The following is a 13,166-nucleotide window of genomic DNA, read 5'->3' as shown; positions in this document are numbered from 1 at the left end:
TTCCCTGAGAGTGACAGGCAGTTGAAGACTCTGCTCTGGTCCATAAATAGCAAGAGACTGGGAGCTGGTCAAAATTAGCAGCAGCTGACAAAGCTATCCACTGTGACGCAATCAGTGGCAGCAACCAGGTTTACTGCTCTACATACAGTAAGCCACTAGACGATTTAACATGCTAACAAAGCTAACCCGGTTACTGCCACCCACATTAAGCCTGATCAGTGAATACTAATCAGAAGAGACTTAAAAGTAATCCAGCCAGGATATAACACATCCACCGCACAGATTAAAGGCTGTCCCTCTGGGGTCAGTCAGGTGCAGAGCATCCTATGCATATAGGAGTGTGCAAATATGAAAAAAAAAAAAAGAAAACCAGCAAATGGTGTTTCTCTGTGTAAAGAAGTAATCTACCTCAGATAACACAATCCAACCCTCAAAAAAATTTACTAGCCAATGGCGATTATATTGCCAAGGTGTGCGTAGAGGGTTGCAATCATTAGATCCTTGTTGTTAGGGAGCACCCCAGAATCTTATGGGAGAGAGACATTAAAATGTATTAGCCAATGGCGATTCAATTGCCAAGGTGTTCGTAGAGGGCTGGGTCTCCTGAGAGAGAGGAAGGCAAGACTTGACAATTCAGTGTAACAACTGCAGCATTGCTGAGGAACAGACACAGCTGTATCAATACATGGGACATAGAAAGAAGGGCACTTACACACTAGAAAGAGTTCCAGGGCTCTAGACTGCAACCAAAATGGTTGCATATGCAACAAAGTGCTGCACAACATTAACACATGGAAGAAAAATTGTATGATTATTCCTTGTTTTAATAATAATTTGCTTATTAGTAATACTATTATTATATTGAGTAATATATTTCTTTCACAATTTCTTCTCGTTAAACCAAACTTTTATTTTGACGGGTTTCTGTAAAGACCTTTAAGTTTGTATATACGATTATATTTTTTCTCAAATGAAACAGTTCTAGAGATTATGTTTATGCGTTCTTGTACTCATATATTAAGGCGGCAGAGGCTGAAAACACTGCGAGCGTCACATGTGCTTCAGTATGTGTGTAGTAAACGAAACCGCGTGTCTGTGCCATTCATTCACACAGAGACACGAAGAACATGCAGGATTTATATTTAAATAGTCTTTTGCGGCTTATCCTTAGAACAGTCACTGTCACTCATGCGGTAGTAAAATCGCCAACTCCCATTGAAAATTAATGACTTGTGGTCCCCTTGACATTGCAAATCTCTAGCAGTGCCGTCAATTTCTATCCCTCAAGACCCTTAGCTAGCTTTTGGCTCTTGCACAGTCCTCCATAATGTCAGTTCACCTCGGCCTGAAAACATCCCTGCACAGAGGATCCACTCTCTTAGCCGAAGACCAGTGCACGCTTACATATGTGTGAGAGGAAACCAGTGAGAAAACCCTGGGATTTGTCAAACCCAAGCAATGAAGGAAAGATATGCAGCACATGGTGTCCCTTGGTGCAAGTGAGATTTCCAATTACTCCCTGCTCCTGAGAGCTTAGCAGGTGGCCACAGCTATGAAGAGCCATAAGAATGTTAAGAAATACAGTCCCTAAGAATGACATCCTTAGGATAGAAAATGCTCTTTTTGGGAAAATCGATATTCAAGAGCCAAAAAAGGAGTCCAGCTGAGAGATGAAAGGTAGAAATCATTATCGTAATGAAGAGCAGCAGGTGAGACTGTGTTCGGTGGACAACACTGGCTTGTGTTAATGAGCACTGTGGAAAGTTCAGGCTGGACAGATGTTACAATAGGTTCGGGACATCATTAAAGAAGAATCATTTTGTGCATTCTCAGTAAAACTGACCCCTTTGTCCCTTTATCTTTCATGGACACATCTAAATGCTGTTGTTTCAAGAAAGCAATTAGACAATAATAGCTTTATGACTAATCTAAATTGACTTCACTATTTGCCTTCAGCTTTCTCCAAATCGGTTTCGACCCGTGAGTCCAGTAACTTTCTGTTCATCTTCCAACACAAGATTCCATAGAAGAAAAAAAAAACTATTTCAAGTGAGCAGTACACATACATGGAAAAGTAAGCAAAGATGTTTTGATGTAGTGTTTGATGTGATAAGAAGCAAAAAGTGGTGGTTTAGTTTTGCAGGGATACAGGAAGATGCCAATCACAGGAGTACTGGAGTGAAAGGCAACCGAGGTGGCTTTGGGAAAACTCATGAAGTGCTGAATCTATCTGTAATTATGGATCAACAGATTCACATACACTGATAATCTTGTTAGTAAGTGAAAGTGAATTGTTGTTGGCTAAATTTGGTAAGAGAAACAGAAATTAAGAACATGCATTTTGGTCATTTTGACTTTGAGTACTTTGTGAACTGAACCACAAAGTACCAAAGCCCAAAACAACACCGTAAGAAATCATAAAATAGAGTCAATACAACCAGCTAGACTGGCCTTTAATTTATCATTCAAGCACTCAATGACCATATCATAGTGCTGAGGGATATAGCCTACCGGTTCAACCGGTAAACCGGTTTTCACATCACACACGGTATGAGTTTTGTTGTGAATGGAGAGAAGATCCTTATTAACTTAACCTGCACAGATCACCGGCGGTCCAGATTATTGTTGTACAACATTCACAGCACGTTAAAACATCACACTCTTACTTGATATTGACAGACAGTATCATTAGATACATTTAAGACTCCAGCTTCGATATTTGACCACCATTTATGATAAAACTCGGTCAGTGGCCCGTTGCATGAAGCTGGCTGAACAAACTCTGAGTTTTAGAGTAGGTTTAGAGTTGACAAAACCAAACAAATCCAACCTGGTTTATTAAGAAGTTTACTTCATATTTCTTTAGACAGAATCATCACTTCTATTCTTTTTCCACTGATTTACATGTTCTGATGAGCATTAGCTGCTTCCAGCGCTGTCTCAGCATGTTTGCTCTTCTGCAGTCGCTGTCAAGTTTTTTTTTTACTTTTGAAATTGTAAAAATGCAGAAAGTTTTCTTTGAGGGGTAGGGGTGGGTTTAGGTTAAGAAGTGTATAACTATCTGTATATAAAAACAATCAAAGTCTAAGTAATGTCCCCATTTAGATAGCTAAGTAAACGTGTGTGTGTGTGTGTGCGCATGTATGTATGTATGTATGTGTGTGTGTGTGTGTGTGTATAAAATAGTATATCAGTCTGGCGAGTAAACAAAAAAATTTACTAGCCAATGGCGATTATATTGCCAAGGTGTGCGTAGAGGGTTGTCATGACTCAGAGGAAGAGGTCGCAACGCAAAGAGGAGAAAATACTGTAGCAGACAGCAAGCTCACTGTTCACGATGCACAAAATATTGTATGAAAAATCCTAAATATTGAATTGAGGGTTTATATGAATGTCTGAAATCTCTGAGGGGAACTGACTGTCTTCATTTAAGTTTAGATGGTATTTTCTTTTCATCTTACCTCTGCATATAAAAGTGTTTATAGGCGCAGCGCTGCTTTGTTTACAGCGGTAACCAAGGAAACGTTGGGTGGGTACTAGAATTTTTGTAATGGGTTGTTATATCACAAATAAATCACTGAAAGCCTAGTCTTTATTTATAACTCATCCACTTATGACTTCAACACACCCACATGACACACAAATCCAGAACCGAGCAACATTACCAATTATACTTAATGAACAGACCACTACGGCTGTTCTGAGAACAGTGAATAAGATCACTGTCAGATAAGTGCAGTTCAGTCACAAAAGTACAATTCAGAGTGAATCACTTCCTACAATTAAGTCTGGCAGCTTAATTCTCACTACCATAACTCACACACATCACTGTGGGTTAAAAAGAACTACACAGAACTGTATCACGACACAAAGGAACAAACGTGGCAAGGCGAGCGCAATAACCCTCGCTTGTCTTTATCAATATTCTGCTCACTCGTTTATAGGCTAAACAGAGGGCTCCTTTCATCTTTCTAATAGTGTGGCCGGCAAACGCACCAGGCGCAGTCTAATTGGTTAATTCTCTGAGGAGGCAAAGGGGTGACGTCCATCAAGGCAGAACAAATCAAAGTATCCTACACCCCCTCCTCCTTCCTCTTCATCTACCCTTCTCTTTCTATCTCTCTATCGCTCATAAAAATCGGCCTGGCGATGCCACCGTGCTGGAAACCTCCCTTATTAAATTACGCACACTATCAGATGGGGAAGCACTCTGCCTTCCAGCCTTTAATTGAATATCTACATCAACCATGACAGATTTTTTTAACAAGGAGGTCAAATGAGGATTAATTGCTACATGCAATAACATTCAAGTGACCAGAGCTTTGTTAAAAAAAAAAAAAAACCTAGAAAGCCGCCTACCTAGACAGCAAAAAAAACTAAACAAATCAAAGGCAGTGTGAGCGTAGTATGTATCCTTAATCATAATGCAATCCCACAATGCACTGCTTCAAAAAAACTCTTTATTCAATTCTTAAATGTATAAGTGTGTGTTATGCTTACAAGAGTACCTGAGTAGCTTTGCAACATGCTAAAAATCTAACTCTATTGCAGTTAAAATTAGTTGTGTGTACATTATAGGATTCTGTGTACATTAGTAGCTTTTTGAATGCATTGTGCTCCGTAGTCGTTTTTAACGCAAAAACGTAGATATTAGAGAGGATGGGTTTTGGAAGAGATACTGTCACACCATCCGAATCTTACAATCAGCAAAATCTTATCAGGTCAATAAAAACGCAGGTGTTTCGAGAGAAGCAGTTAGTTTGTCTTACTGATAGAAACTAATGTGTACCCTGAAATACCCTGCTTTCGCTGAATAAGTTTAGACTAAATCCACTAAGGAATTTGTATGTATTTGTGATAGTCCTGCAGAGACAGACATTGTCCTTGAATCCAAGTTCAGCCTCATTCATCACTTCACATTAAAATTCATTTACAATACCTCATTATTACTACTGTAATTTAAACATACGCCTAATCCTACGTGTTATGCTTTGCGGCAATTCATCCTGCTATGGGCATGAATGATATCTTAAATTGCACAGCTTTCTTGTACAGCGATGAAACTTTTCAACTGATGTGTGATAAAACCAGAATGTATTTTACATAGGCAGCCAGTTTTGAATGAGCAAGCACAATAAGCAAGCAAAATCTTGTTAAAATCTCTAAAAAATAGCTCCCAAATACATTTTTTTTAAATTCACTTTTGTTCCAAATAAATGTATGATCTGCACAGACACAGTACACTTCCAAGATTCAAATATTAACAAGAGCATAAAAGACATTTCTGACCATATAAGAAAGATTTAACGTGAGACAATATTTTCCATTAAAGATTAGATTTGGTACAATCAAATATAAGAGGAACTGTTCCCAGGTCAACGTTTAATTACTGTGTTTGCCAAATTCAATAAATCAAAAGCAGCAGCACGTGGCTTCCTATAAACACTAATCATCTATGGTTTTAAATTTATTATTATTTATTAAATTTATAATTTTATAGCCTGTGTGGTGCAGATAATGATTTGTTTAGTTCAGAGTGTTTAGAAATGCTGCTGTTTCATTGAATGCATGTGTGTCCGTCTTCAGGGAATGGCGACCCACTGTGTCTCTCTCGCTCTCTGACTCTCAGATGCCTTACAAGGCCATTCCTTCCCCGTGCCTGTGTTAGATCTGGTTTCTGCTCATCTCTGGATCCATTTCCGCTGCTCCTGTCGGCACATCAGCTGCCTTAAAACCACACACGCACGCACGAATACACAGACTGCCTGTTGACACAGTGCAGGGCACTTTTCCATTGCACACTCCCTCAAGGAGCTCCAGTCCCATTGTGCCCTTCCTTTAGTATGCACTCATGACCAAGTGTACACTTGTACCCTGCTCTCCACTTGTTCCCTTTGATCCCAAAACAGACAACCATTCTTCAGACAAGGGTAATCAAATGTTGTTCTGAGGTATTTTGCAGCAGTGCAGCTTAGTAGATTGGAAACTAACAATTACCTAGCAAATTTAACTTGGACCAGTGTTTCCTGCACCTCTATCAGTGCTGACACTAGATCTAAAGCGCCACGGCAAGATACATTATTTTACATTCAGTTATTTTAATTTGCAAGTTTGCAGTTTGAATGTAATTTAATAAAACAAAATTCAAAGACATGTCTTACTTATGATTCCTTATTATTTACAGTTTGATTCATGAGCAAAACACTTTTATGAGCCACTTAAGTTAATGAATAATTTAAAAGAATCAGTATTGGATCAGTATTTTTATAGTATTTTTTATTTACTTAAAAAAAACATTAAAATGTTACATAAATATTGAAGTATTATTAGCATTAGTAATTTCTGTACAGCAAAATAATTTTGTTTAGTACGAAGTTTAAACTAATTCTGTTGCACAGATATAAAAAGGTCTGTTGTGTTCGTGGGGAACCGGGTTCAAGTCCAGCCTGGGTCAATTTTTTTTTTTTAGCCACCCGCTTTCCTCTCTCTGTACTTTTCTGTCAATTCTCCAATATGCTGTCCAATAAACGGCAAAAATCCAGTAAAGAAATAAAATAATAAATCTGCAGCTTTCTTTGTAGTTGCTTTGCTCTTTGCTAGATTCTAAATTTGTGCTACATGCCAGTTCTTTTATGGGATTGTTCACCTTTCCTCATTAGTCAGACGGAGTTAAATTCAGCAGCCAAGATGCAACCAAGTCGTGTGCCAAATTCAGCTGGCACAGTGGGACGCAATGCCCATACCTGGTTGTTATTCAGTTATTGCCAAACCTGTGATAAGCAATGTACAATTGATAATGCTGCTCACAGAAGACCTCAAGTAGGGGAACCTTGTTTAAAATGCTTCTCCTTTTGGAAAAAAAGATGAGCTTCTTCCTTTCTGTTTGGTTCTCCCTTTCTCAAACACTCTCACCAGAAAGGCTTTCTTTGTCATGCAAACAGCAGACAGTAAATCAGATGTCGGCGGTGGCAGACGGCAGAGGGGTGGATGGTGTGGTGCATGGGCTCAGGAGGAGGAAGTGGGCTTTGGCTTGAGTCAAGCTCAAATTCCCCCTCTGTTAGCCATGTCAGCTTTTCTCATCAGCTCCGAGAGCAGGCCAAGAATAGCGCCGATCGGTTAGAGAGCGATGGAGAGAAAAAAAGGTGGAAGAGTGAGAGAACATGAAACACTTCATCAGGTGGATACCATTCTGTCAATATCTTGCAAATCTATATTGGGCACTATTTGCATTCTGTGTGATATACAGGCAATAATGATCTGGGGAAAAAAAATATATATATATAATGAAATGTTCTCTATAATTTGACAAGTAAAAACTATGTTTAATAAATTTATTAATCGGTTTAACATTGGAAATTAATGGTTTTATAAATAACAAACGACATATTGATTCTTTCAGATTCTGACAACTCTTTACACAGCTAAAAGGAACATTCATTTATTATGGTTCTGTGGCCATAACTGCAGTATTTTGGCGTGTTACAGAGTTCCCACTCTTTTCAATTTCCCAGAGTTCCCAGATTTTTCAAATAATTTCTGAATGTGAAAGTCATTTCATAGACTGCACAGCTATTTCTAGCTGAAAAAAAACATGCATTACATTCATAATAAATGCAGTTCTTTTGAACTTTCAATTCATCAAAGAATCCTGAAAAAAAATGTCTCCCAGTTTACACAAAAATACGACGCAGCACAACTGTTTCCAACATTGATAATAATCAGAAATGTTTCTTGAGAAGCAAATCAGCATATTAGAATGATTTCTGAAGGATCATGTGATCATCAAGACTGGAGTAATGATGCTGAAAATTCAGCTTTGCATCACAGAAATAAAATATATTTTAAAATATAGTCACACGGAAAACAGCTATTTTAAACTATAATAATATTTCACAATTTTATTGTACTTTTGCTCAAATAATAAGCACCTTGCTGAGCATAAGAGACTTCTTTCATTATAATAATCTGACCACAGACATTGTGAATGAAAAAACTGCACTAAAAACATATAGACATGCACTAAAATGCACTAAAAAAACATACATACTCCCAAACATCAAGAAATACTCACTAAAACTCTAGCTGGCAAAGTGAAGTAAACACTAATAAATTAATTTACCCACATCAGATTAGATTTATTATTAAAGCAGAGAAAGTGTGTTTGAATGCACCTTGAGTGATATCAGCCAAAAAGGAAGGACAAGGCAGAGCGAGTTATGAAAAATTGCAAAGACAAACAATTTCTCTTTATTTGCATTAACATGCACCAATGACTCGTGTGCACAATGAGATCAGGAACATGCATTAAGAAGTTAAACAAGGTCAGTTTTGATTTGATGTTGATTTTAAGATTAACCAAAGATTGGATGATGAGGAATGTTAGTAAATCATCAAAAGACGATGCCAAATTCATAATCTTCATGTTTATTTTGCCTCTCTAAATCCCTGCAGACACCCAGCGTGACCTAACGATGCTGAAAAGTCAGCTTCATCTGCCACCATCGACTCCCTCTGCCCGCAGGACACGAAGCACACAAAACTCTTTAATGATTATTCAAGCACTAAACCCCTGCAACAGACCGTGAGTGTCAAATTTTCTAAGCCTTCTGGGAGCTCTACGGGACATATAAAGAGACGAAGCCTGGGTGAAACAAAGACAAAGAGTGACCAGAGACAAGACACATCCACCCTTTGACCTCCAGAGCATCTGTCATCTCTCCTCTGAGCTGAATATACCTTCAGAACGATCAAAGCTCAATTTCACAGACTCTTCTTGAGGGGAAAGGCAGGCTAAGCAACATAGGTCTCGTATGTCACACTATACAATAAAAATCTTTAGACTCTAACAAACACTGTACGGCCAATACAATGAACATCACTAACACACATCGCAGTTTATATCTGTGTTTTCATACTTGTGTTTTGGCACAAACAGCTTGGACCCGCACAGAAATGAGAAATAAATAAGTTTCAACTTGTCTCTCTCTCTCTCTCAAAGGAATTTGGTCCTTACAATCAAGTGCAATCTTTCGCATTTCAACCTGAGGCAATATGTGATAGCCACAAGCTATTTTCAGCCAATGTGCCAAGCTATTTCTAAAGCATTTCAGATGCTGGGCTCACAGCAGCGTGCGTGTCTCTGACAGAGAACAGCGTGTGTGAGTTTGAGACACGGAAGCGACGCACGAGGAAACGTGCATTACAGTTATGCTCTTTGTTCTTATAATCGCACAGATCACATGAACATGATTATGGAAGTCAAAAGCATAACCTCACTTCATCATACCTGTGTAACAAGTTAACTTAAGAAGGAAGCAAAAACTGATTTATGTATGCACACCTTTACAAAAATTAACCAACCATAATTTCACAAAAATATTAGTTACGCCATTTATGACGTAATGGTTAAAAGAACGTCAGAACTTTGTATTAGCCAACAAAGTAATGAAAAAGGTTAAATAAGATCCAGAATTTATTTATTATGGTTTTACTGTAACTATGGTATTTTTGTCAGGTTACGGACTTACATTTCCACATAGTTTGCCATGAATTTGGCAGAATTTTTCAGTGGTTCATGTTTATTCATGTCTATTTAATGATAATAATAAACTAGAATGGTATAAATATAGTGCACGTACATCTATAAGATGTCTGTTAAAGACCGCTTCATCTGGAAAGCATCTGCTGTAAAAAAACATCTGATAGACGTCTTTAAGATATCAGTTTTACATACACTCTGAATCATAAAAATCTTAAAGACATTTTCTAAACGTCTATTTGACATCTGATAGGAAACGTCCTATAGATGTATTGCAGATGAGCAAACACAAAATATGTTTTTCAGATGTAAATGCAGACGTCAAATATGTCTGTAAATGTGCAAATAAAATATTTGTTTAATATTTTAATATTGATAATAAAATATTAATATGTATATTAGGCTATATAATTTTATATTTGTATTAATACATTTTGAAATTTCCATTACTTTATTTTTCATTTCCATGTGTTTACAGGCCTGGAAATTGAAATAATGGGTTTTCATGGGTGGGAATGCTGTGGTTACCATGGTAAACTTTAAGGAAAACATCAATAGTAGATTTTTGGAGCGTATTTTAACCAAACAGAGCGGACGATAGTTCCCACAAAACCCCACAAGCGTAACATTTGTGCTATTCGGCTATTAAAGTCACTTTTCACTCAATCAATCAATTCCTCGCTCACTCATCGGTTCCAGGCTCATACGAGTCAATTATTCCCGAAAGAGACGATAAGAGTTCAAATGAGTCAGACGAGGTTGACTCCAGAACAGTCCGGACCGATTCAGTCCGATTCGCGGGAGTGTCGTTCCAAACGGTTATGTGAACCGATTCATTAACAAGATCCGACTCACACGAACGATTCGTTCACATCGCCAGTACAGTGTAGACGGGGTGTGAAACTGCGGAAGTCTCTCCACAAAACACCTGCTGCAAGATGATCATCAACCCCGACTAACCGACTCTACATATCTGTCTGTTAGAAAAAGATAACGAAACAAACCCACAACACGAACTATCATTAACACACACATTCGCCACTGACACGTTAACTGAGACAAATAAAACAACAACGCGATTCTCTTTCTAACTATTGAAAAGAAGAACAACCGGCAGTAAACGTGCAGTTCATAAAGCAGCATGCAACACGTGATTGCAAACCAGTCTAAATTAGGGGGTGAGAAGTTTTTTTTTAGCGCCGGAGAAAGAGAAAGTAACTTTTTAAATGGAATTTATCGCAAGCGCTAAACCAAACGAGTCTCAAGCGCGTTTGTGCGCGAATCTTCCGGGCTCGCACAGGGGAAAACCCGCAAACACAAGCTCAGAAAGACTCAAAAGCGCTACTTACTGGTGAAAGAAGAAATGTTAAATAATCCAAACGTATCCCCAATGTGTACGAGTCGAGGTTCAGACCAATATTGTGGTGTCAGCAGGACTCGCGCTCCGCCTGCTGCCTCTCAATCACGCGCACTGAGATGAATGAGGCGCGCGCAGAGGCGTGCACGAGCTCAATTCATTATTCACGCGGAGGACAGACAGAGGACTGTCCTACCCAAGCATCCCAACATCGATCTTCTGTGGCTATCACCTCAGAGCCTGTTTTATGTGCAATATTTACGGGATCATTTTAGTAGAGTTTGACTTGCTATTAGGTTGCACGTGCATATATATATATATATATATATATATAGTGTTGGGGAAAGTTACTTTTAAAAGTAATGCATTACAATATTGCGTTACTCCATAAAAAGTAACTAATTACGTTACTTGGTTACTTTCAGTAAAAGTTGCCTTGTGGTCCTCACTTACTGAGATGAAAACTTTCAACTCTATATATATATATATATATATATATATATATATATATTCAAATGAACACTGTTAATGTCTAAATGTCTTATATTATAATTAATAATAGCTATTCTACAGCCTCATACATACTGTTACAAATAGAACTAAATGTCCCCGGCGTAGCCTATATTTAAAATATTACATTACAAAAACCACTAAATCATTTTCCTAAACACATTTATTCACATTTTTAAGTTGTAAGAAATGGAACTGGGTGTAATTTCCATATTGATTATTCCCGTCTCAACAGATTTATTTGTGAAATACACAAGTGTAACTCTAAGTGTAAATAAACAGTGTTCGTTACGTGAAAGCAGAATAATACAGATGTTATAAAAATGTGAGATTTTCTTTATTGCCAAACATAATTGAATTAAATAGCCTAGAAAACTTGAAACTTTTAGTTTTGTCCCAAAGTAGCCTACTCCAATTGTGTTAGCCTGCTCCATTAAATTAAATAATATTTGTCCATATAAAAATAGACGTTAAGATTAATATAAAAACACATAAGGGCTTTTTAGACTAGTCATAGATTAATCTTGAATGAGGAATTGTAATAATTCCTCAATATAGGTCAAATTTGGCCCAAGGATCACAGGTGGGTGCAGAATGTACAGGACAATAGGGAGGGTTAATGTAAACAAAACACCGCTTGACAATGGCACTCTTGGTATTTCACAACAAAATTACACAAACGAACACGACTAAAGTTTATGCTGGCTAAGCGGTCCTTCGATTTCTTCGCCTCTATTAAAACAGTCTCACGTAACAGCTCGGTGTTTGTTTCTCTCCTTCAGCCCCAGATACAGCCTAATAAATTATTCAACTACAGCAGATGCACCAGCACAACCTCAATATACCCAAACGCAGCATCTGAAAGCGCGAGGTGAAGTTAAATGCATGCGCATGCATGTAATTCATCCATTTGAAAGCCGATACAAAAACCCATCGTCCGAGGAGCGTCTGCATTGCATTGCCTGAAAGCATCAAAGAAAGCTACGATAAAATATGAATCGATGTAGCTGATAGATGTGCTCGGATCCGCAGATACTGTACATCACCCGATAACAGCAGCACATACGCGGATTGACACAGATGCTGTCCTACACGAGCACATGAAACAGTCATCGCAACAACGCGATTCGCTTTAAACCCATCTGTGTGGCGCTTTCAGCACCGCAGGATCTTAAAGAGTCCCGAACGAGGTGAATTACCGTGGTCTCGATGGCCGTACTCCCCCGCTGGACCAATATACCTCCAGTCAAGTGTTTCTCTCTCCGCTTCTCTCTCTATCTGCTTTCTAACTGTCTCAAGTATTTGGACCACGGGCGCGTTCACGTCATGAAATGCGCGTGCTCTGATTGGAGGGCTGATACAGTGTTACAGTGTTACAGCTGGTGAAATATCTATGCCTTACAGTGCTATCTTTCGACTTAATAAGCCTTAAGGCAAAATTTATCAGTGACATTATATGTAGGCCTATATTGATAGGAAGAGCCCTGACCATTTTGTTTTTGCACCTATTTTTATCAAATATTATTAGAACATTATTATAGATATAATAGAGGTTGCTTAGTCAAAGAATGCATACGTGATCTGAGGTAAAATATGTTTTAATTGTGTTTTTAAACAGCTAGATTGACAGACCGACAGACCGACGGACCGACGGACAGACGATAGATAGATAGATAGATAGACAGATAGACAGATAGATAAATAGACAGACAGACAGACAGACGGACAGACATAGATAGACAGACAGACAGACAGACAGAC

The 13,166-nt window shown here is 38.2% G+C and overlaps 1 protein-coding gene across 8 annotated transcripts in view; it reads right to left on the bottom strand.

Moving 5' to 3' along the window:
• The window catches only part of LOC107713322 (spermatid perinuclear RNA-binding protein-like), a 96,624-nt gene extending 83,930 nt beyond the window's left edge, over positions 1 to 12,694 (bottom strand). For 2 of the 8 annotated variants that reach the window (XM_016518790.1, XM_016518793.1), the window contains exon 1: positions 10,888 to 11,100. The gene's annotated coding sequence lies outside the window, so the exon portion shown is untranslated. Of the gene's footprint in view, positions 1 to 10,887; positions 11,101 to 12,604 lie in introns of those variants that run through there. The other 6 variants (XM_016518785.1, XM_016518789.1, XM_016518786.1 and 3 more) reach the window with 5 other exon arrangements.
• Positions 12,695 to 13,166: the final 472 nt, after the last annotated feature.

The sequence above is a fragment of the Sinocyclocheilus rhinocerous genome, unplaced genomic scaffold (assembly GCF_001515625.1).
Source record: "Sinocyclocheilus rhinocerous isolate Xijiao unplaced genomic scaffold, SAMN03320098_v1.1 scaffold688, whole genome shotgun sequence".
In the NCBI taxonomy this organism is placed as follows: Eukaryota; Metazoa; Chordata; class Actinopteri; order Cypriniformes; family Cyprinidae; genus Sinocyclocheilus; species Sinocyclocheilus rhinocerous.
Note: the sequence above shows the minus strand (reverse complement) of the source record. Positions and strands in the feature narration are given on the sequence as shown.